The sequence below is a fragment of the Callospermophilus lateralis genome, chromosome 16 (genome assembly GCF_048772815.1).
Source record: "Callospermophilus lateralis isolate mCalLat2 chromosome 16, mCalLat2.hap1, whole genome shotgun sequence".
Taxonomy (NCBI): Eukaryota; Metazoa; Chordata; class Mammalia; order Rodentia; family Sciuridae; genus Callospermophilus; species Callospermophilus lateralis.
Window position 1 is genome coordinate 17261560 of NC_135320.1, and position 21860 is coordinate 17283419.

Sequence of the window (21860 nt, forward strand, 5' to 3'; positions counted from 1 at the left end):
GGAGTTGCTTGTTACAGCAGCTAAACTTTTCTCACATATACATTAATCAAACTAGTAAGTTCTAGACCTGGGTGCTAATTTTGTTATTTCTAGGAAAGTACCCTTTCCCATCTATTATCACAACAGCTTTAAATGTAAATGAAGACACCACTGATGACATATGCATTGGGAGCAGGAAGAGCTTAAAGTTAGGGACTGGATGGACCCTTCAGGTTTACATGTAACTCTTCTCACAACAACGGGCCTAATCCAATTGGATGGTAAACTCCTCATACAGGGATCATTCCTTACTTCATCCCAGCTGTTGAACAAAGGAGTCAACAGACACGCGTCAGTTTAATGAAAGATGTATATATTTACTGTATCCTAATTCCACCTAATTGTTTGGAATAATTGGAAGTTTAAGCATTGGAGGGAAAACAGGTCTTCTTCCAAGCAGCACAACTCTCATGCTTGGGGAAGCAAAAGCTTCATCCACACAATGATTTTCCAAAACAGAGTATTTTGTTGACCTTGTCCAGTAGAGGATCCAGTCCTCTTCCATTGGCAAACTAGTATTCTCTATTCAGTTTTGACCATGGTAGGAGCATGCACACTCCAGAGGAGTTTGGGTTCCCAATGACATCAGACTACTAAGACTTAAAAATAAAAATAATCAGTTAGGATCCATATCCATGAGTGTTTAGGAAAATGTGCAGAAAAGAAAATATCTCAAGGACTGGGTTCAGAAAAAAGATTCTCATTTTCCAGTTGATAGCTCCATCAGAACTTGAGTCAGTAAGAGGAGAACTCAGAAAATCAATGTCTTGAATATCTGGCTTTTAATATTTTAGCTATGGCTAGGAATTCCATTAAAGTAAGCCATCTGAAATGGCACTTCTTCTTGGCTGCCATGTCTCTAAAGAAATTCAAGATAAGGTTGATTGGATTGGAAAAGCTTCATAATCTCCTAAACACTGAGGAAACAGCCAAAGTTCCCCAAAGTTATCAATGTTCTGTTCCATTGTCTCCACAACTCGCTAGTCTCGGCTCAATTTCCACAGTTGGGAGTACCCCTCCCTCCCAGGGAGGGTCATCAAAGAAATGATTCTCTGCTTTGACTTTGACTTCTCCCTAGGATTCTCATACTATTGGAATGTAAGAGAGTAAGGATTTTATCCCTTATCTCCAGCTTGTAAAATAGTGCCTCAAATATATTTTGAGTGAATCAATTTATACATGAATGAATTTGCTTCACCAGCATTTGGGACTCTGGTTCTGTATGGAAATGACCTATTTATAACAATTTCTCTTCTCTCTCTCTCTCTCTCTCTCTCTCTCTTTTTTTTTTTTTTTTTTTTTTTTTTGGTGGAAGGGTGATACCAGAGATTGAACTGGGGGGCACTTGATCACTGAGCCACATCCCCAGCCCTGTTTTGTTTTTTATTTAGAGACAGGGTCTCACTGAGTTGCTAAGCACCTAGCTTTTGCTGAGGCTGACTTTGAACTCACAACCCTCCTGCCTCAGCCTCCGGAGCCACTGGGATTATAGGCGTGGGCCACCACAGTCAGCACAATTTCTCTACTCTTCGTTTAACTCCATAATGTTGCTATTCCACAACAATTTATACAATTATCTCTTGGGATCCTGGCTATATTAGATGACCTGAGTCTACCATTTCATTTCAGCCCACTGCCAAGCATTGAAATTCTCATTAACAAAATATGGTGACAATTCCAGAGAGTGGGAAGACAGAAATCAACAGTTCCTCATTAGTCACAGCATATGAGATTATTTATAAAACTCTACATTCCATAAAGCTCAACTCATCTTAGTGATAGAGCTACCAGGGAGATTGTCGACAAATGTCCACAACATGAGTGCTTGGTGACAACAAGAATACATGCTGTGGGATAAGCTGGTGTCACCATGGTTTGCCATCCCCGGTGCTATGGTTTAGATATGGTTGGTCTACCAAGGGTGCATGTTTTGGAAGCTTTGTACCCAGTTTGGTGGTATTGAAAGGTGATGGAACCTTTAAAAGATGGAGCTTAGTGATAGGTAATTAGGTCACCAGGGGCACTGCCTTTGGAAGGGATTTATGTCAGTCTCTCAGTGTAAGGTAGTTCCCACAAGAGTGGGCTGTTATAAAAAGAGAGAGTTCAATCCCTCAGTGCTCTCAGATTTTCTGTCTCCTCCTGGGCCTCTCCCTCCCACACATTTTCCTGCAATGGTTCCATTCATTATGTTGTAACCCAGCCCAAGGGACTCTTCTTAGGCACTGAACAGCTGTCACCACCTAATCTTGGACTTTCAGCTTCTAAAATTGAACCAAATAAACCTTTTTTCTTTATATGTACCCAGTCTTGGGTATTTTATCACAGCAATGGAAAAATGGACTAATACCCCTAGGAAAGACTCCCAATGAATGATAAAGTGTTCTCTATTTTAAAGTAAAATTTTCATGTGGAGCTCTAAGACATTTATCAGAAACTAAAGTATTAGGGGAAGCAACAGGTCCATTGAGCTCCCTTTTCCTTTGTTCCTATTTTTGACAGCATATTCAGTCTGGATTTATCATGCTAAGTTACTCATATTATCTGGATCTCCATGTCCTTAAAAGAACATGTGTGCCTCTCAGAGGGCCTGGCTGTGCCCCAGGAGCTCCCTGACAAGGGACTGAATATCCAGACCATGCTTTCAGCTCAGTTGAAACCCCAACCTAGAGCCAATTTGAACCTGTTGTTCTCATTTATCACAGAAGTGCATGTTGAGGAGGCAGAGAAGTGGGTGATTGGCAGAAAGAAATGTTCTCACTTAGCTTTGTGAAGTGCTCTGGAAGTCCTTCATCAATTTGACTGATACTTATTAGACACAATATCAGCGTGTCCACCAAAGCACATGCACCTTTGGCTCCCCAATCCTTTCTCTGTCCAGGTTCTATACTTACATAACCATCACATGTGCAAGATCTAAGTAGTATTTATACAGAAAAAAATAAATGAAGACAACTTATATGTTAGTTGTCATATGATAGTTAAATGGTGGCATTGCTACACTATGCCTTATTATGTATTCATAAATGTATGTTCTAAAATATTGAGGTTTTCTTTAAAGCATGTTGCATATTTTGTGGATGGAAAATTCTGGTGTAAGTGTGCATGTGAATAGACACAGAGTAGTTCAATGTGATTTCCTCCAAGGAGTGAAAGGATGACATTAAAACACAGAACTTTTAACTTTAAATACATCTCTATTACTGAATTTTTACATTAGCATATATCATCTTATCAATTAAAAACTTTTAACTGTGAAGGGGGTCAGAGTTAAAAAATCTTTTAGCTGAATAGGTACCTAGATAGATCTCTAAATTAGTTCATATTCATTCCAAAGACAGACTTACTGAAAGATGGCAGTGCAGGATTTGACTCTTTTGTCCTTTTAGGAGCAAAAGGGGGAAAAAAAATAAACAACTGATTCCAACTCACATAGGGAAGAATGAGTTAATACCCTTCAGTGGAACCTATTCCAAGGTCAAATTGGCCAGTATTTTATTTCCCCTTCTCTGCTGTGCTAATCAACAATTTAGTAAAGAAGTACATAGGGAAATTTTGCCCACCCCAGGCTTCAGAAAAAAATTTTTTTTTACAATTTCCCAGTTGGTTTCAGCATCAACCAACTTAGCACTGCCCTCAAAGAAGCTTGAGGCTAGGAGATCTGAAGTTTCTGGACCTGCCAACTAATCCCAAGGAAAATAAATGGCCTATAGCCTCAAAACTCTGCCCTTAGTTCAAAAATCTAGTCTGAGCTGGCAAACTGGAAGGCTGGGACCGCAGGACAAAGTTTTCATCAATACAGAACTTTTACCACAGCTCACGCCCTCACCATATCTAGTCTACTTCATCAGAGACTCAGTTTCTGTGTGCTAGGAAAACAGCACCTGATTTGGGGGCCCTTTTTCTTTCAGAAATGAAAATAACACAGACTCTTAACACAACGATAGGAAATCCATAAAGGCATAAGGTAAAAGGCACCTGCAAAACTCCCAGCAGTCACAAATAAGCTCTGTTCTTATTTGATATGCATTCATTCAAATATTTCCTGTGCATAGTGTGCATATGGGCATGTAAATATGCAATTTATGTACATAAAACTTTTATAAAACAAACAAGCATGCTATTGTCTATGTACTGTCTTCTACTACTAAGAAATTCTATAACCCACTTTTCATTTTTATCAGTCTGCAACTATAATTTCTACCATCAATTTTTAATAGCCAGTGTATTTGCTTATATAGACACACTATGATTTGGTTAATCCATTCTCTGCTGATTTGCATTAGTGTAGCTCCTGTCTGTCCCCATGATTTACTGTACGGTAAGAAATACTCTTGTACACTAGTTTTTGTTTGTTTGTTTGTTTGTTTTGGGTTTTGTTTTTTTTTACAATTTCCCCCAGTAATTTATCTGTTACGTTTGTGTAGAAGTAGAATTGCAAAGTACACATCAAACAGAAAAAGTATACTCATTTATACTGCTCCCGTTAGATGTATTCTTATTCTTTTAGCACTGTATCTGTACATTTGACTACTCAGTGGTGGGTTCCGATAGTAAGATAATGAAAAACATTTGTGGCCTTGTAGGCATTGAGTAGTAAACCTCCACACTTTTTAATCAGTATAAAAACCTAGTCTTGGTTTTTTTCTTAGGCTCACTTTTCATATCAAGATGGATTCCTTCTTGCTTCTTAACTTTATTTTGTGCCTCTACATATGTCTCCCATTAAATTTTATTATCAAACCTTTTATTATAATCATAAGCAATCCAGACATATCTATCAAAGATAAAAGTAGAGGGTTTATAAACTACTTACTAGCCAATAGAAAGGGAAAGTGTATATTGAGAGAACGAATGCTGAAACGTGGCAGTATAAAATTGATTTTAATGTGATAATGTTTGAGGCTTGTGAATGAAAAGGAAAAATGCTATTTTGTATTACATATTAAATAAACTGGGAAATGTTTTGCTGTTTTGAAATTTAGTATGAAGGTGAGTTTGGACATGATGATTTCCAGAAAGAGGAAGCAGAAATAAAAGGAGAATTTATCATGTTATTTCTATTTTAAATTATGGGAAAGAATACAGGTTGACCATCTTTTATCCTAAATTCTTGGGACCAGAAGTGTTTTGGATTTCAGACTTTTTCAGATTTTGGAAGAATGATATATCTTGTAGACCAGATCCAAGCCTAAACACAAGGTTTATGTTTCCTATGCAGCTTTTCCATATAGCCTGAAAGTAATAATTTTACTATTTTATTCTATTTATTTTAAATGTACTTATTATAAATATTTATAAAGTGTCATGTATATATATGTTTCAGTACATGTATATATAGTGTAATGTTTAAATCCAGTTAAACATATCTATCTTACTTATCATTTATTTGGGATGAAAACATTCAAAATCTTTCTTCCTAACTTTAATAATAGACATTACCTAATTATTTATAGTTGCCCCTAAAGGTGATCTCATACAATATTCTTAATGTACTGGCATATTGACTATGACCCACCATATAGGCCAGGTGTTTCCCACTTGTGACATCATGTTGGCTCTCAAAAAGCTTCAGATTTTGGAATATCTCTGACTTCAGATTTTTGGAGTAAGAGTGCTCCATATACTCATCTCAGTAAGGTATGTGTAAGTGATAAAGCTCAAAATGCTACTTTGGGGAGTTATTTGCACTTTCAAAGAGCATATTATCCAAGAAATGACTCAAATAGAGGAGAGTAGGGCTCCTTTGATAGCCTAAAATTGCACCATGCCCAAAGCATAGCTCCAGATAGGAAAGTCAAAGTCCACTCGCTGTACATTCAAAATCCCATAATTAACAACCAAAACCATCAATTGGGCCCCATTAATATACCAGTTACTCTAAAAGCCAAATTGTTGGTAATATGAGGGCAGATTGCTTTTGTAGCTATTCTTTAAAGAAGGTTTGCTATGTAAAGAAAATGAATCAAATGGCAACTTGAAATGAAGGCAAATTTGAGAGCTCATGCTTTTGGATGGGGAATACTAATATGACTATTGATCTCAGAAAAGGAGCCTGTGGATAAAGAACAAAACAGGCAAAATTATCCATGCAACAAGCCTGGAGGGGGCGTGAGAAGGTCTGTCTCAAAGGATAAACTAAGCTAAGGTTAGAAATAAAAGGGCCCCCATGTTGGACAGCTGATCTTTTGGGTTTTTAATTCTTGCCTCGCTGAAACTTAATGCCCATTGATCGGCAACTCCCTACTGTCCTTACCCAGTTCTTGGCAACCAGCATTTCAGTCTTGGCTGTACAACATTGTACCTGGAGGGCAGTTCTCATGCTAAATGCCCTTACCTCACTAAAATAATCTGGACCAGCTGGGCATGGTGGCCATGTCTGTAATCCAGCTGATGAAGTGGCTAAGGTGGGGGAGCCCACCAGTTTAAGACCAGCTTAGGCAACACAGCAAAGCCTAATCTTTTAACAGAAGGTCTGAAAATAAAAGGAATAATTATTTCTTTGAAAAAGAAGAGAAGGGAATAATGGAGAAATAGTTAAGCCTGAAAGTAGAAGACATTTTTCTTTAAAGGGAGCTCATGTCTGGTGATTTCTGTTTTTGCCAGAAAAAGGAGGAAGGGTCAAGCAAATAAAAAAGGGGGATGTGTGACATAAGGGTTGTGGGATAGAGTAAGAAGAGTTTCTAGGACAGAGTCAAAGACCAGTGTAGAGCAAAAATATATATTTTCACAACAGGATTGTTGTGAAACAGGAAGGAAGATAAATAAAAGAGAGGAGAGAGAACAGGGAAGGGAGGAGGGAAGGAAATGGGAAGGTGGGGAATGAGGATTGAAATAAAATTCCTTGAATGTATTATTTAGTCAAAATGTACCCAAACGCTATATATAATCACAATGCTCTAAAAGAGAAAAATATATAAAAATAAATAAATGCACTATATATATTCTTCACAAAGCTAGGTTTTCATTCAGTCAATACACAATCCTACAAGAAGATTGTTTTTGAATGTTATGTTCCTGTGACCCAAGAAATATATATATTTGATCTCTGCTATTGTTTCCTGAACTCTTGGAGCTCCTAAAAGCTCCTAAAACTCTTGGAATTTCCTGAATAATAGAAGTGCCTTTTATTCTAATGAGATAACTCTTGGTGGGCTACTGAATAGTTGCAGGATGGGCACTGGTCACCAAGAAAAACCAAACCATGATTTCAAGTTTGAAACTTCCAGCTTCACCCCTCTACAGGTGGGACGGGGGGCTGGAGATGGAGTTAACAATTGATCAGGCCCACATGAGAAATCCTCCATAAAAATCCCTGAACTATGGGGTTCAGAGAACTTCCAGGTTGGTAAATACATCAATGTGCAGGGAGGGTACCCCAACTCCATGTAAACGGTAGCTTCTCACTTGGGACCCTTCTAGACTTCACCCTATTTACCTCTTCACCTGGATGTTCATCAACATTCCTTGTAATACCCTTTGTAATAAATGGGTAAATGTAAGTAAAGTGCCTTTCTGAGTTCTGTGAGCCATTATAGCACATTACCAAACCTACCAAGGAGGCTGTGGGAATCATCCATTTGTAGCTACATTGTACACAGTAGCTACCCTGTGGATACCCTGGAGACCCATTACTTGTGATTGGCTTCTGAAGTGGGGGACAGTTTTCTGGGACTGAATCCTTATCCTCTGGGAGGTTCACTAGCTCTGTAGAGTCAGAACAGAATTAAATCGTAAGACATCCGGTTGGTATCTGCAGAGAAGTTGGGAATTGCTTATTGTGGAAACCCAACACATTTGGTGTCACAAGCATTGTGAGTAGAGAAATAGTTTTTCTTTACCTTCCAAAATTTTTATGTGGAAATACTAAACTTTGATGTAATGGCATTGGGAGGTGGAACTGTTAGGAGGTCATTACATCTTAAGGGTAGAGATCTCATAAAGGGGATTAGTGCCCTAATAAGGAGAAGAAATGAGCTTATATCAGGTGCTAATATGTTTGGGACAAGGCCTGTGGCAACAATAAGACGTGAGGTGACGTCTCTCTCTCTCACTCCAAAGATTAAACAGCCTTCTGCAAACCAGGAAAAGAGCTCTCACTAGACACAAGATCTTCCAGTGCGGCAGTCCGGCTGGAGGGGTATATATACATTCCACACAGCTTATCTTAATTAACATAAACTAGATACAGCAGTCAACCAATAAGAAATCTCCACACTTAATGGCTCGCTGGCGCCACCTCACAAACCACTCCCCCTGGCAAAATGCCAGACGCCATCCTGACTTATTTCCAGACTCTAACATTCCCAGCATCCTGATCTTGTATTATCAGCCTCCAGAGCTATGAAAAATATATATCTGTTGTTTCAGCCACCCAGACTATGGTATTCTGCTATAACAACCCAAAACGACTAACATAAAGATCAGCCCATGGACTTGGAAGTTGTTATTCCATCCCTAAAATTCTTTATCAAAAACTCCCCCCAACACACAGGGGTAAAATATGCCCAAGCAAGGCTCACTCTTCATCTTCTGTCTGCCTGGTGTACATTGCTGCTCTGCTATTTAACAGACCTAGCAATATCAACCAATCATCTCATCCAGTGTTGTGGTCCCAGATGTTTCCTGTATCTTTCTCTCTAGTTGACTTCAGGACCCACGGCACAATAAGAGGCAGAGGCAAAAGAAGAGGAGACTTCATCCCTCTTCTCTCTCCCACCCCCTTCCTTAGCATACTCATGTCTGTTGATCCATCAAGGTGTATCTCAGGAGCTCTCTCTCTCTCTCTCTCTCTCTCTCTCTCTCTCTCTCCCTCTCCCTCTCTCCCTCTCTCCCTCTCTCCCTCTCTCCCTCTCTCCCTTTCTCCCTTATGTCTTCTACATGGGATAACAACAAGAAGGCCCTTTCCAAATGTCAGCCCCTTGACTCACCAGACTTTCAAGCACAGAGAGAAAGAATGGAAAATCATAAGCATTAAAACATTTTGAAAGTAAAATCCAGGGTTGTCTAATAGAAGGGGACCCAGATGAACTATCAGGTCAGCTCTACCTCAGTAAGCTGTGCTATGGTTTAGATATGAGGTGTCCCCCAGAATCTCCTAGGTTTATTAGGCCCCAAACCATGAGAAATAAATTTCTATTATTTTTATTTTATTTGGTCAGAGATATTTTTGTCATGGTAATACAAAATGATCTAAGACACTCCCTTAGGCCAAGTCAGAAATAACTGGGCTCTCCCCTCTGCTTTGGTAGTTTGATCATTTGTCTCCAACCTCCAATTGCAAATGCCTTGAGGATGGAGAACACATCTTATTCCATCCCTGGAATCCCAAGTGCTTAGTACAGTACTGTGCATTCATGGCCAAATATTTACTCAACAAATATCTCAAGCAAATTAATGCACTGTTTATCCTAAAACCTTGTGTTTTTCTTAAATCTACAATTGCAAGCACTGCAGATAAAATGTTAGAATATCAGAGAAGAGTGTGAAAGACACATGCTCTGCCCTCAAACTCTGCTCTTCTTTCTCTCTAATGACTTCCCAGAGATCAAATCCTCCCCGTGGCTTATGCATAGACAAGTCTCACATCTGCAGGTCATCACCTAACATCTTATTTTTGCCACAGGCCTTGTCCCAAACATATGAGCATCTGATACAAGCTCATTTCTTCTCCTTTGTGATTTTATCCTAACTCTGCTCCTAGGCTGAGGGGACTCTCTGCCACTTACCTTGCTCTCTGCAGCTCTGTGCTACAGTCAGGTTGGCTCCAGGTCTCGTATCAACATTGAGAGCATTCTATTTTAGGTGATCATGAAAGACCTTGAACTTAACTCACCAGGCTTTCAAGCAGAGAGAGAAAGAATAGAAAAACATAAGCATTAATTCATTGTGAAAGTGAAATCCAGTGTTGTCTAATAGAAGGGAACCCAGATGGACTTTCAGGTCAGCTCTACCCCAGTAAGCTGTGCTATGGTTTGGTTATGAGGTATCCCCCAGAATCTCCTGCGTTAATGCAGGAGTGTTCATAGGTTTAAAAACTTAGATTATAAAAGCTGTAACTTAATCAGTCAATTTCAGTTTGAATGGACTGATGGTGGTAATTACAGGCAGGTGGATCTTTTATTTTTCTGCTTCCTGACCCCACCGTGAGATGAGCAGATTTCCTCTGATGGGCCCTTCCCCATGATATGCTGCCTCACCTGCTTCCACAGCAATGGAGTCGGGACATCTGTGGACTGAGACCTCTGAAACCAGGAGTCTCAAATAAACCTCTCCTCCTCTAAGTTGTTCTTGTTGGGTATTTTGGTCACAGCAACATAAAGCTGACTAAAACACTGCGTGACCATTATCCCCTGTTGTGAGTTGAATTTGATTCCCTGCAAAGATGAGTTCAAAGATGAGTTCCTAACCCTTGTTTCTATGAATGTGAGATTTGAAAACAGGGTTTTTTGCTGATAAAAATCAAGTTAAGATGATACTCTGGATGAGAGATGGCCCTGAATCAGAATGATTGATGTTTTTATGAAAGGAGAGACACAGAGACAGACACACACAGAGAAGTGGGCCCTGTGATGAGGGAAACAGAACGGATCAAGCCAAGAAACACCAAGATCTACTACAAAACAGGAGAAAATGCAGGGCCTTAACAATACCTTGATTTCAACTTCTGACCTCCAGGGCTATGAGAGGAGTGAGTCTCACTTGTTTTTAGCTGCTGGTTTGTGATAGTTTGTCATGGCAGCCCTAAGACACTAATACCCCCATCCTGCTAATCAGAAAGCATGGAATTCATAGAGTTGGAAACATGTTTTCACAGATCTTCACTGATCCTCAGTACCTATCCGGTGAGTTGTTATTTTTTTCCATTTTACAGAGGGAGATCAGAGGAGGCAAGAAGATCAAAGCACTTTCTCAAGATCACACAACTAGAGAGAGGGTCAGGTGCACGAGAACCCAAATGAGATTCCCTGCCTGGGCTGCTATGCTCTGTGAACTCCTCTAGGTCTCTTTCCCTATCTAGGGTGAGCTGGATTTGATTGAAGTTCTCAGATCTCACCTCAGATCTACAGAGTTAGAGGTCCTGGCAGTGGGGTCCAGCAGTGCGTACTCCCTCAAGTATTCAGTTGATAATTAGGCTTGAGTCTGAGGATCACTGCACTGGGTGAATTTAGAGGGAGAAGCTTCATCTATAGGCAAGGGAAGTCTTCATGAAAAAACAAAACTTAAAAGGGGTTCAAAAGGATAATGTCCATAATCAAAATTAGAAGCCAAAGAAATGGGGAAAGGACATTTAGATAGAAGAAACATCATATGCAAACGAGAGAATGCACAGTACATTCAAGGAATTAAAACACCTAGGTCGAACCACAGGGTAAAAGGCGACCAGGATCTTGAAAAAGTGGTAAGAATTTGGAAGGGGGTAGATATCTCACTGCTTTGTGCATATCTGTTTTGTATTTAAATATGGCCTTAGAAATATTCATAGGTACTGCTGTGGTTAGGACAGGGTTTGATAATCCGCCAAATCTTGCATGTTGAGGTTTAATTTCCATTGTGCGGTGATACAAGAGTGGGAACTTAATTAGACTATGATGTTCACAGTTGGGACCTTTGTAAATAATCAAAATTAGAGAATGTCATTAGAGTGGAGCCCCCATCAATGAATCCTGGTGGCTTTATAAGAAGGAGAGAGACCAGACACATATACATAACACAGTAACTCCCTGTCTCTTGTCATTTGATGCTCTGTGCCTCCTTGGGACTCAGCCAGTAAGGAGACCTCACTAGAGGAGGACCTTACAACTTCAGAAACATACACCAAAATAGGACTCTTTTCATTATAAAGTAGCCTGACTCCAGTATTTCATTAGAGTAGTGAAAAACAGACTTATACAGGTACTCTGTGATAAAGGGGTTTCACAAGAAATATGTTTGGGAAACTGTATGCTATATCTTCCTGCCTTTTTAGATTCACGTGATACATTAAATACAGAATTCCTACAGTACAAGAAATTGTTCACCTTGGTTTAGATCAACATTTCCCAGACTTAGAACATTTTTTTTCATGGGGAATCTACTCACATTTTTGACAGATTTTAACTTAAAAGATATTATGCTTTTATCTGAAAAGTATTACTGTCAGGAACAGTGTAGTGGAAAGATGATAATGAGAAAGAAACTTGCCATGAAAAGAATTCATCATATTGCACTGGAAGTCATGATGATTTAAGTCACAATTCGATAGTTACAATATTTTTCCATTTGTGTGTGATGATATGGCTACATGTTGAATACAAATAACATGAATTAAATACCCCACTATGAATTGAGATATATCACAGTGCTAGAATGCATACTTAGCATACTGAAGGCCCTAGTTTGAATACCTTGCACCACAAAACAAATAAATGCCAAATAAATATTCCACTAAAGGCTTTATTTAAGGTTAGGAATAATTTCTGCCTAGTTAACTGCCATAAGCTTAGATTGATATTAAATATGCAAGTTATAGTTTTTGAAATGCATGACTTAATTCACAGATAATCTGAAATTTTAAAAATACCACTGATGTCTTCATTCATTTTTACTTAAGAATAGGTCTGTTATCAGAAAAGCCAAATTTTCAGCTTCTTCTCTTTAAGACTTTATTGTGTAAATTAGTTTTGTTTATCTTGGTTCACTTTGCTTTACCTAGATTTATTTTTTCTCTCAATCTTTCTGACAATGTAGCGTAGATTCCTAAAGGTCTAATATCCCACCATCTAAAATATCACAGATTAGGCTTTACCTCATCTGCGTTCTTTGCTTAGGAGATTTACTGAAGAGAAGAAATCCCCACATTGATAGGATTTTAGGACCTCCAACTTATCAAGACTTGAACAAAGAAATCCAGAAGTTATAAAAATAAAGCACAGACAATTCTAAATGTAAGGAGTTTTTGCACATATATTTTTAGAAACATTCTAAAGTACAGTTATAAATTTCCTTATACAGTACAATTCATAAAAAAAAATAAATAAATAGGGTCAGCACTTCAAATACTGGGATGTATCCATCTACATCATTTTCCTTCTCTCTCTCAAAAAATTATGATATGGCCCGGCACAGTGTCATACATCTGTAATCCCAGAGACTTGGGAGGCTGAGGCAGGAGGAAGGCAAGTCCCATGTTAGCTTCAGTAACTTAGTGAGGCTCACAGAAATTTAGTGAGACCCTGTCTCAAAACAAAAAACAAAAAGGATTAGAGATATAACTCAGCAGTAAAGCTGGGATTCAATCCCCAATGCCAAAAAATATATATAAAAAGATTAAAGAAAACCATGATTAGGTTCCTTGCTTATCTGAATGTGTTACTATTTCTGGAAAAGTAACTGACATCATCTCATTACTTCTTGTCATTTGCAAGCCAAAGTACTTCAGATGGATCTGCAAGTGTTCGAATTCTTTACATTTATTGCGTGACAGTGCTGAATGCCATTCATGCTACTGAATTTGGTTGACAACACATAAGCAACTTAGCAGAATTATTTCAGTGTTTTCTTTAGCTTAAGTTGTCTCTGGAGGTCAGATGCTACATTCGTGTTTTAGGATCGCCATAAAAAGTACCACCAACTGGAGAGCTTCAACTCACATTCCAGGGGTTAGAAATCCATGTTGTTTAAATTATTCCTAAATTATCCCTGTGTCAACAGGGTTTTGTTTGTTTGTTTTTCTGATGCCTCTGTCCTTGGCTTGTAGATGTCCATCTTTTCCTTGTGTCTTCACATAGTCTTCCTTCTGTGTCTTTGGATCCTCTTCTCCTCTTCTTAAAAGGACCCAAACATAGTGGATTAGTTCCTTCTTTATGGTCTCATTTTACATTAATTTCCTCTCCAAAGGCCCCATATCTAAATACAGTCATATCTGAGGCACTGGAATTTAGGGTTTCAACATATAAACTGGGGAGGATGCAATTCATCCCGTAACAGACAGGGCCTGGTAAACAAGTAGTGGGATTAAACACAGATGACAAGAGGCTTGATCCCAGCTCAGACACTCACTATCGATGATGTCAGCTTGGACAAGTCCCAGAGCCTCCAAAGGTTTTAATTTCCTTGTATGCACCATGAGGACAGCCACACGTTTGTGTTTGATATGCTAAGGGAGCCACCACCAAGGGTCACCATTACTTGCTCCAAGGGAGCCACTACTAGCAGGCTGTCTTAGAATACTTGTTCTAGGGCCTTTCCTATGGCATGTGGTCAGCAATCTAGGAACAGACTGTGTTAGTCGGCTTTATTCTTTTTTAAGGTAACAAATACCTGAGATAATAAACTTAGAAAGAGAAAAAGGTTATTTTGGCTCATGGTTTCAGAGGTTCCAGTCCATGATTAATTGGCCATGTTGTTTAAGGACTATGGTGGCACATGGTGGCAAAGCACAAGCATGTGGCAAAGTGAAGTCAGTTACCTCACAGCTAGGATATGTAAAAGAGAGAAGGGGCTGGGGTCCTACTGTCTCCTTCAAGTTTACACTCCTAGTGGCCTAAGACTTTCTACTAGGCTCCACCTCTTAAAGAGTCACCACCTCCCAGTAGTGCCAAACTGGGACCAGACCTTCAACACACAGGCCACTGGGGGACATAAGATTCTAACTATAGCAGAGCCCAACGTGCAGAAACCAGGAGAGCCATAACAGCCCTGGGGCACGCAGAGGTGCAGCCCTTGCTGGGCACATTCACCTTGTGATGAGCTCCGTCGGAGGCAAAATGACCATTAGAAGGACAAGGTTATGGGTTAAAATCAAAACAAAGGAATATTATAGGAGCCTGGAGGAATGTTTCCAAGCTCTGATTGCTTCATGCATGTTTACTGACTGCATAGGTACTTCTACTGAAGAAATAAAGATTAACCCCTCCAGCTAAAGCAACTTCAGTGACCTGCCAGGATACAGGGACCAAATTCCCTCTTTCCTTTTGCAGGAAATTTAAACGAGTTAATAACAAACAAAATGTAAAAGTCAGTTCCTCAGTCATACTATCTACATTTCAAGTGTTCAATAGCCACATGTAGCTCATGGCCACCACCTTGAAGGTACAAGTAGAGAAACCTCCCTTTAAGTTCTCTTGGGTAGCACTGCTCTAGACTACATGAAGCTCAATTGTCACTTTCCCCTTTCAGATGTGCCTATAATTATGCCATGACTTTAAACATATTAATATAGCCAGAATGTTGAATATATCCTGAAGATATTTTTTATCACTGAAGATATTTTTATCACTCAGTATATTAAGCTATTGACAGACAATATTGACTCAGTATGAATAGTCTGTGTTCACAGAGCACATTATATATATAACTGCTTTTATTATTACAATGACCCTATGTTGTTAGTATTATTACCATCCTAATTTCACAAACAAACTGATACATAGGGAGGTTAAATACTCCACCCCCAAAATATGTTTGTTTTTTTTTTAATTAAAAAAAATTGGGGAGGGGGGATAGTAGAGGATAGGAAAGGCAGCAGAATACAACAGACACCAGAATGGCAATATGTAAATCAATGGTTGTGCAACTGATGTGATTCTGCAATCTGTATACGGGGTAAAAATGGGAGTTCATAACCCACTTGAATCAAAGTGTGAAATATGATATATCAAGAACTATGTAATGTTTTGAACAACCTACAATAAAAATTAATTTAAAAAAAAATTGGTCTGTTATCCAGGTTGTTTGGCTCTAGGGACTGTGCCCTTAACACAGTGTAAAGTGACATAAATTGATCAGAAGCTGGTCAGCTTCACTGTGCCTTGGTTTGCTTTGTTTATTTTCACCTTCAGAGTCTTCGCTGCCTCATGCAGACACTTGACCCACTTATCTACTGCACTGTTGGTGCCTGGGTCAACTGGTCCACCAGCAAGCTCTAGGCTCATACTGTTGGTGACTGGATTAAAAGCCCACGTACAATGGTTAAAACCTGTCTTTTCATCCTGACCTCATAATATACTCCAGCTCCAGGCCTCTGACTTGATCTTGTACCAGTTTCTCTAGATTGGGTACTTTCCTTTATAGCTATTCTCCCTCAGAATCTAGAGAGCTGTTCTTCTGCCCCTGCCAAGCCCACAGGTGGCTGTTCCCAAACACCTTTCAGATAGAAGAATTAAATGAGATACATTAGTGAAAGTGGTTAAAAATATGTAAATCACAAAGCAATTACATGCTATAAAAGTTTTATGGGTTTAATAAGCCTCCAGAGTGATACAAAGCATATAAGTGCTCAAAACAAACATTTATTAAGTAATGAATCAAATAGATATTCACCATGAGCTGAAACTGCTCCGGAACATTCTCAGAATCTGAATCATAATCCAGGATTTGTGTGGCAGTGACAGAGTTCTAATCCAAGGCACTTTGGTCATTTTAGACTACCTATCATCACTGAAATTTATCACATAAACATCTTGAGAAATTAGAAAATACAATCTTCATTTTTTCCTGACTGCAGATGTTGAGAGCCACAGCCGAAAATGGCCCCTAGCATTTTGCCAGAAGTAATGGTTGAGAGGCAAGCCATTAAGATGATGCTGGATTGAAACAGGTTGTGTATTCAATTGTATATAGACCCCTGCTGTCCTCCTGGAGCGCCCCTACTTTGGAGTTCTCCTGGGGATTCCTGGGGAGTTCACGTTGGTTGGTGAAGTTCCGGTGGAGAGAGTTCCGTTGGTTGGTGAAGTTCCGGTGGAGAGAGTTCCGTTGGTTGGTGAAGTTCCGGTGGAGAGAGTTCCGGTTGAGAGAGTTCCAGTTGGTGTGTGGTGTGCCTAGGAGGGCCGCGTGGGTGGTGTTCATGGGAGTTCGGAAAATAAGAGTTTGTTCCTGCTTGAGTGGCTATTGATTTGTGCCCAGCCAGACTGCGGCATGCAGATTTGTGAATTGCCTATTTTCCAACGTTTGTCACTCCAAAATCAGTATTTACAATGCTTATAGAGTGCTTGCAGACATACACAAAGAGGCAAAAAATTTGAGACACCCAACACTCATTTCTAGATGATATCAATATGGCAATACTCTGCCTTCTTGTTTAAGCATCTCACACTATAAACAAGGGTCCTTTCCTAGTGCCATGATTTTTCACTTTTTCATGCTTTTCCTTAATGATTCCACTGTTTAAAATAGCAGCTGAAGCATAGTGCTGAAGTGCGGTGCAGTGTGCCTACATGCAAAGAGGGCTTATGTTCTTTAGAGGGCAGGATGTGTGGGTTAGATAAGCTTATTTGAGATATGAGTTACACTGCTATTGTCTGTGATTTCTGTTAGTGAATCAACAGTATGTATTTTAAAAGTGTCTTTAAATAGAAATGCACATAAAACAAGCTCTTGTATTGATCAGTGGACAAAAACATTTTGACCCGAAGCTTACAGGGACCTAATCCTATATTTTCCCTTATAGCAATGCTTCTGTATTTACTAACTCCCAAGTTTCCAGAGATCTTGTATAGTATAACTGCCATCAATATTTTAAGAGAATAATCACAAAACAGAAAACATGTATTTTTTAAAAAGCACATTAACTACTAAGGAGTCTTTTCTGAGAAAATCTATTATTTCAAGCATCAAAACCCTCAAGTCATAATTTGACCCAAGATTGATTTCATCAGCCCCCAAGCCACTCACAAAACAAGTGGTCTGTTGCTGATGCCTATCAGAAGGTTTTCTGTTTTACAAGTACTCAGGGCACTCAGTACTTACATAATAAAGTACTTGTGGAGCATGATTGGTGGCTTACCATAATCTCAAAAGGTAATGGAATCAGAAGATAGAATTTAATGCACAGCCCAAATAAAGGGCAATCATTGGTGAGGTGTCTTCTTGGTGGGACCCTGAACTGGTTTTCAGATACATTATCTTCCTCTTCTCTTTCAACACACTATAAATCCAGAGTCATTTGAATCCATCCAACATTCTATCCATCTATGAAGACTGAACTCAAGAATTTTCTTTCATCTTTCCTCCCTTTCTTCCTCCCCCCTGTAATTTCAACTAACAATTACCTAGCAACCCGGTAGGTACCAGGCCCTGCTGTAAGCACTAAGAATATGGAAAGCAAGACCCCTGAACTCATGGGGTTCACTCTGTGACAGGGAGACAGTAAAAAGCAGGAATACAAAGAAAATGAACATGATACTGTAAGGGGGCGATGAGGGCTGAGTCGAGGGGGCAGGGAATTTGTGCATAAGAAAGTGAGATAAGAGGTGCAATTTAGAGGCCAAAGAAACCAGAGTCAGGAGACTGTGCTCAAGAATGGAGCACATACAAAAACCCCAAGGCGGGAAGGAGCTCCAAGTGGGCAAGGCTCAGGAAGGAAGCATGGCTGGCGCATGTCTACCCAAGGGAAGACAGAAGAACAAGTATCACAAAAAGAGACCAGCTCACTGCCAAGCCTCAATCCAAATGCCTAGTTCCATTCTGTTTGTGAGTCCCCTACCTGGCTCTGCTGGCCCCTGAGTACCAGTGTGGAATTGACAGTTTTGATGAACATATATTTTGGTCTCGGTTTTGTTGCCATAGAAACCTGTGGAAATGGTTCTTTTGTATCCTGTCCTTGAACGTGGGAGGGTAGGAGTCAATGCCCCTGTAGTCTCTGCTGTGTCTTCCTGGATGCCTGAAGAATCCCCTCATTTTCCCCTAGGTTGATAACCATCTACTCCTTTATCTGTTTTACTTTGAGCAAGTGGTGTACTTTGAACCCCAACATGAGGCTCTTCATTTAGGCATGTTTCATTTTATATTATATTCCTATGATTTTTTTTTCTATCCTACTTGGTGAACTGTGTTCCTCCAGGACTCTCACTTACTTGGCCTACCTTATCATCAATATTTTCTCTGTACTGATGTTGTCTGGCCCCTTAATCTGCTTCTGTAGCTCTGTGGTATTTATCATAGTCTTTTCAACTTTTCTTGAGGGGCTTGATTTATTGTATTCATGCTTTTTATAGTTTTCTGGAGTGTGAATTACTTGAGCAGAATTGCCCCCCAGTTCTTGGATTTGCCAGGCATGGTGGCACCCTCATTTTTCTCATGCATTTTCCTCCCTGTCAGGTATTTTGTCCCATTGCACTCATGGTTAGGCAGCTCTGACCACTGCTCCACAGGCTGACATATAGTGTTGGAGGGAGGATTCTTCTTATTTCTCCTGAAGAGTTATCATCTGAACCCTAGAAAAGACTTCTTTTTATGCACTTCCCTCTGCTCTGAAGACACAGTATGGTCCCAGGCAGGTTGTGTGGATTATTCACTCTGCAAAGAATAATGACAGTCACAGGATCATTCACCCAGCTCACGGAAAGACCCAGGGATGCACTTTTTCCATTTCCCCAACAAAATTTCTGCTGCCCACCAAACAGAGGAGAGTCAAGGCAAAGATGTACACTTAGTTTACCTTCACTCTGAACGTTGGATAAAAACAATAAACTTCATAGGGTTACCACATCCACAAGCTGTTTGAAGCTAATCACATTAACTATATCAGCCTATGTTAATCCTTACAACATCTTTTTTAAGTTGGATGCTATTTTTATCCCCATTTTACAGATGAGGAAGGCTAGTCACTGAGAAGTTAGGTGATGTACCCCAACACCTATAACTAGAGGTAGGAGCAATCTGGCTTCAAGATCTGTGCTGTCAGACTCCATCCTAGCTGGGTCCAAAGGTTGTGCCACCTCAGCCACATATCTCCAAGATGTTAGTGAGAATGTTCAGATGGTAGGACTTCCCAGTTTGGGGGGCAGGGTAGACAGCGTTCATTCCTCTCTACTTCTGAATCTGTTTTCCTCTTTTATTGATCCCTTTTTGAAGTCAACAGCATTAGTTTTTATTCTTTTTATTATTTGACTTCTGGTGGTAGATTTTGGCAGTGGGGGGGGATATTTAGAGAGTTTGAACATTTAGAAATTTTTTTATAATTTTTGACCATTTCATTCATTGCCAAGTGATAGAGATTCTACAAACCACTTTCAAGATACCAAATTTGCCCAAAAATTTCCAAGAGTCATTTTAATACCTTTTGAGGGCTTGAAAAGTCTGTACTTGGGATAAAATGGAAACACAGAAGAGGGGTTCCTATTCTTTTGGTTTGGGGCGGTTAAGGAAAGATATACAGAAATTAGGTAGAGGAAGCCATGGTAGAAATGTTATTTGAAGAGTATGTATAAAGCAGAGAATCTAGAAACAGCAGGTACATGAGAAGAACTGCAGTTAATTCTGAGATCCTAAAACCTGATTCTTGAGGAGATAACGCTAGAGAGATGATACATAGAGGATATATCAATATTACTTTACAGGACATACTAAGGAAAGTATGGGAAGCCATTGAAGAGTTTTGATTAAGTCATTTCAGATGTATCACTCTGGCTATTGTGTAAAATGAGGATTTGCAAAACACAAAGCAAGTGACAGGAAAACCAGTAGAATTTTATATTTTTATAATTTAATATTAAGTTACTTATAATATTTCTCCCAATATTTTTACATGTGTATGCTTCTGATATTTACCAAGAACTTTCTTATATGTATAGTGTATATGCATATCTAATTTTTACTCCTCTATTGCAAACTTGATAATAGGAGTTATAGTGTATAATTTATTTTTATAAACATTGTAGTGCCAATTGAACAAGTGGTTGCATACATTTGGTGCTTAATTCATATAAAGACTAAAGAACAAATGGATGATGGGTGGATGGATGGATGGATGGACAATGGATTCAAGGAGTCACTAGAGAAATAAGGTGAAAGAAATATGAAAAATGGAACCCAAGTGATGAATTCTAATTAGACATTTGCTAGAACTAGAAAACATGAATTCTGTTTTGTTTCATGTTTAAATTTATAAGCTGAGTGTCTTGCTGGGAATTTACTTTGTCAAAGAAACAGAAAAAGAGTCAGTTCTTAAATTATGAAGTAACTTGGATGTCTGTAGTTACTAGGAAACATCTATACTTATGAAACACATTAGCAGCAGTGCAACCTAATTAGTAGTGTTAATAGCACTGAAGGTGATTTCTATGATAACTCAGTAAATTAATTTTGTGCACATTATTAATTCAAGAGATAATTTTTCAAACTACAATCTCATACCTTGTAAAAAATTAAATATCCATTCAACAACTCAATTACCTCTGTTGTTTAATTGGTAGGTAGGTTTCTTGAAAGATTCATGTTCAGTTGATTCTTGAATTCTCTTTCAACTCACCTTCCTAGGAGCTTCATTTCACACTTACCCACAAGCTCCTCTGTAGTGCAAATGTACATTTCATAACAATTATTATTGCAGGTATTATGTTTGATCTAACTGTTCTGTATGAAGTGAACTGCTCACCTTTTAGAATCAATAACAATTTCATACATCAAAAAGCAATTAGCTAATAGCAGTCTAATATCCTGAGACTACTCATCCACCTCTAAAAGGTAGATAATGATTTCCCTATTGACTAGTGAAATGAGCCCAAAGGTCATTGCTAACTATTATTTACAGAGAGAAATTCTTAACTTTCCCAGTAATTAAATATAATTATTGCACTTTAGAGTCAAAAGTAATATTTCAAATTAAAATATATCCTATCATTCCACATTCCCTGGCCACCTTCCTAACACAACAAACTATAGAACAATTAGGACTTTGATTTTTCACACTCTTGGACCTTGAACAAGTCCCTAACTTCTCTGAGCCTATGTCCTTATCAGTAAAATAATCTCACAAGGTTATTTTTGTTGTTGTTCATGAGATATGTACAAAAACCAGTATAGAGAAATCACCAATGAATAGCATCTTGCCTAGTAGAGTGGAA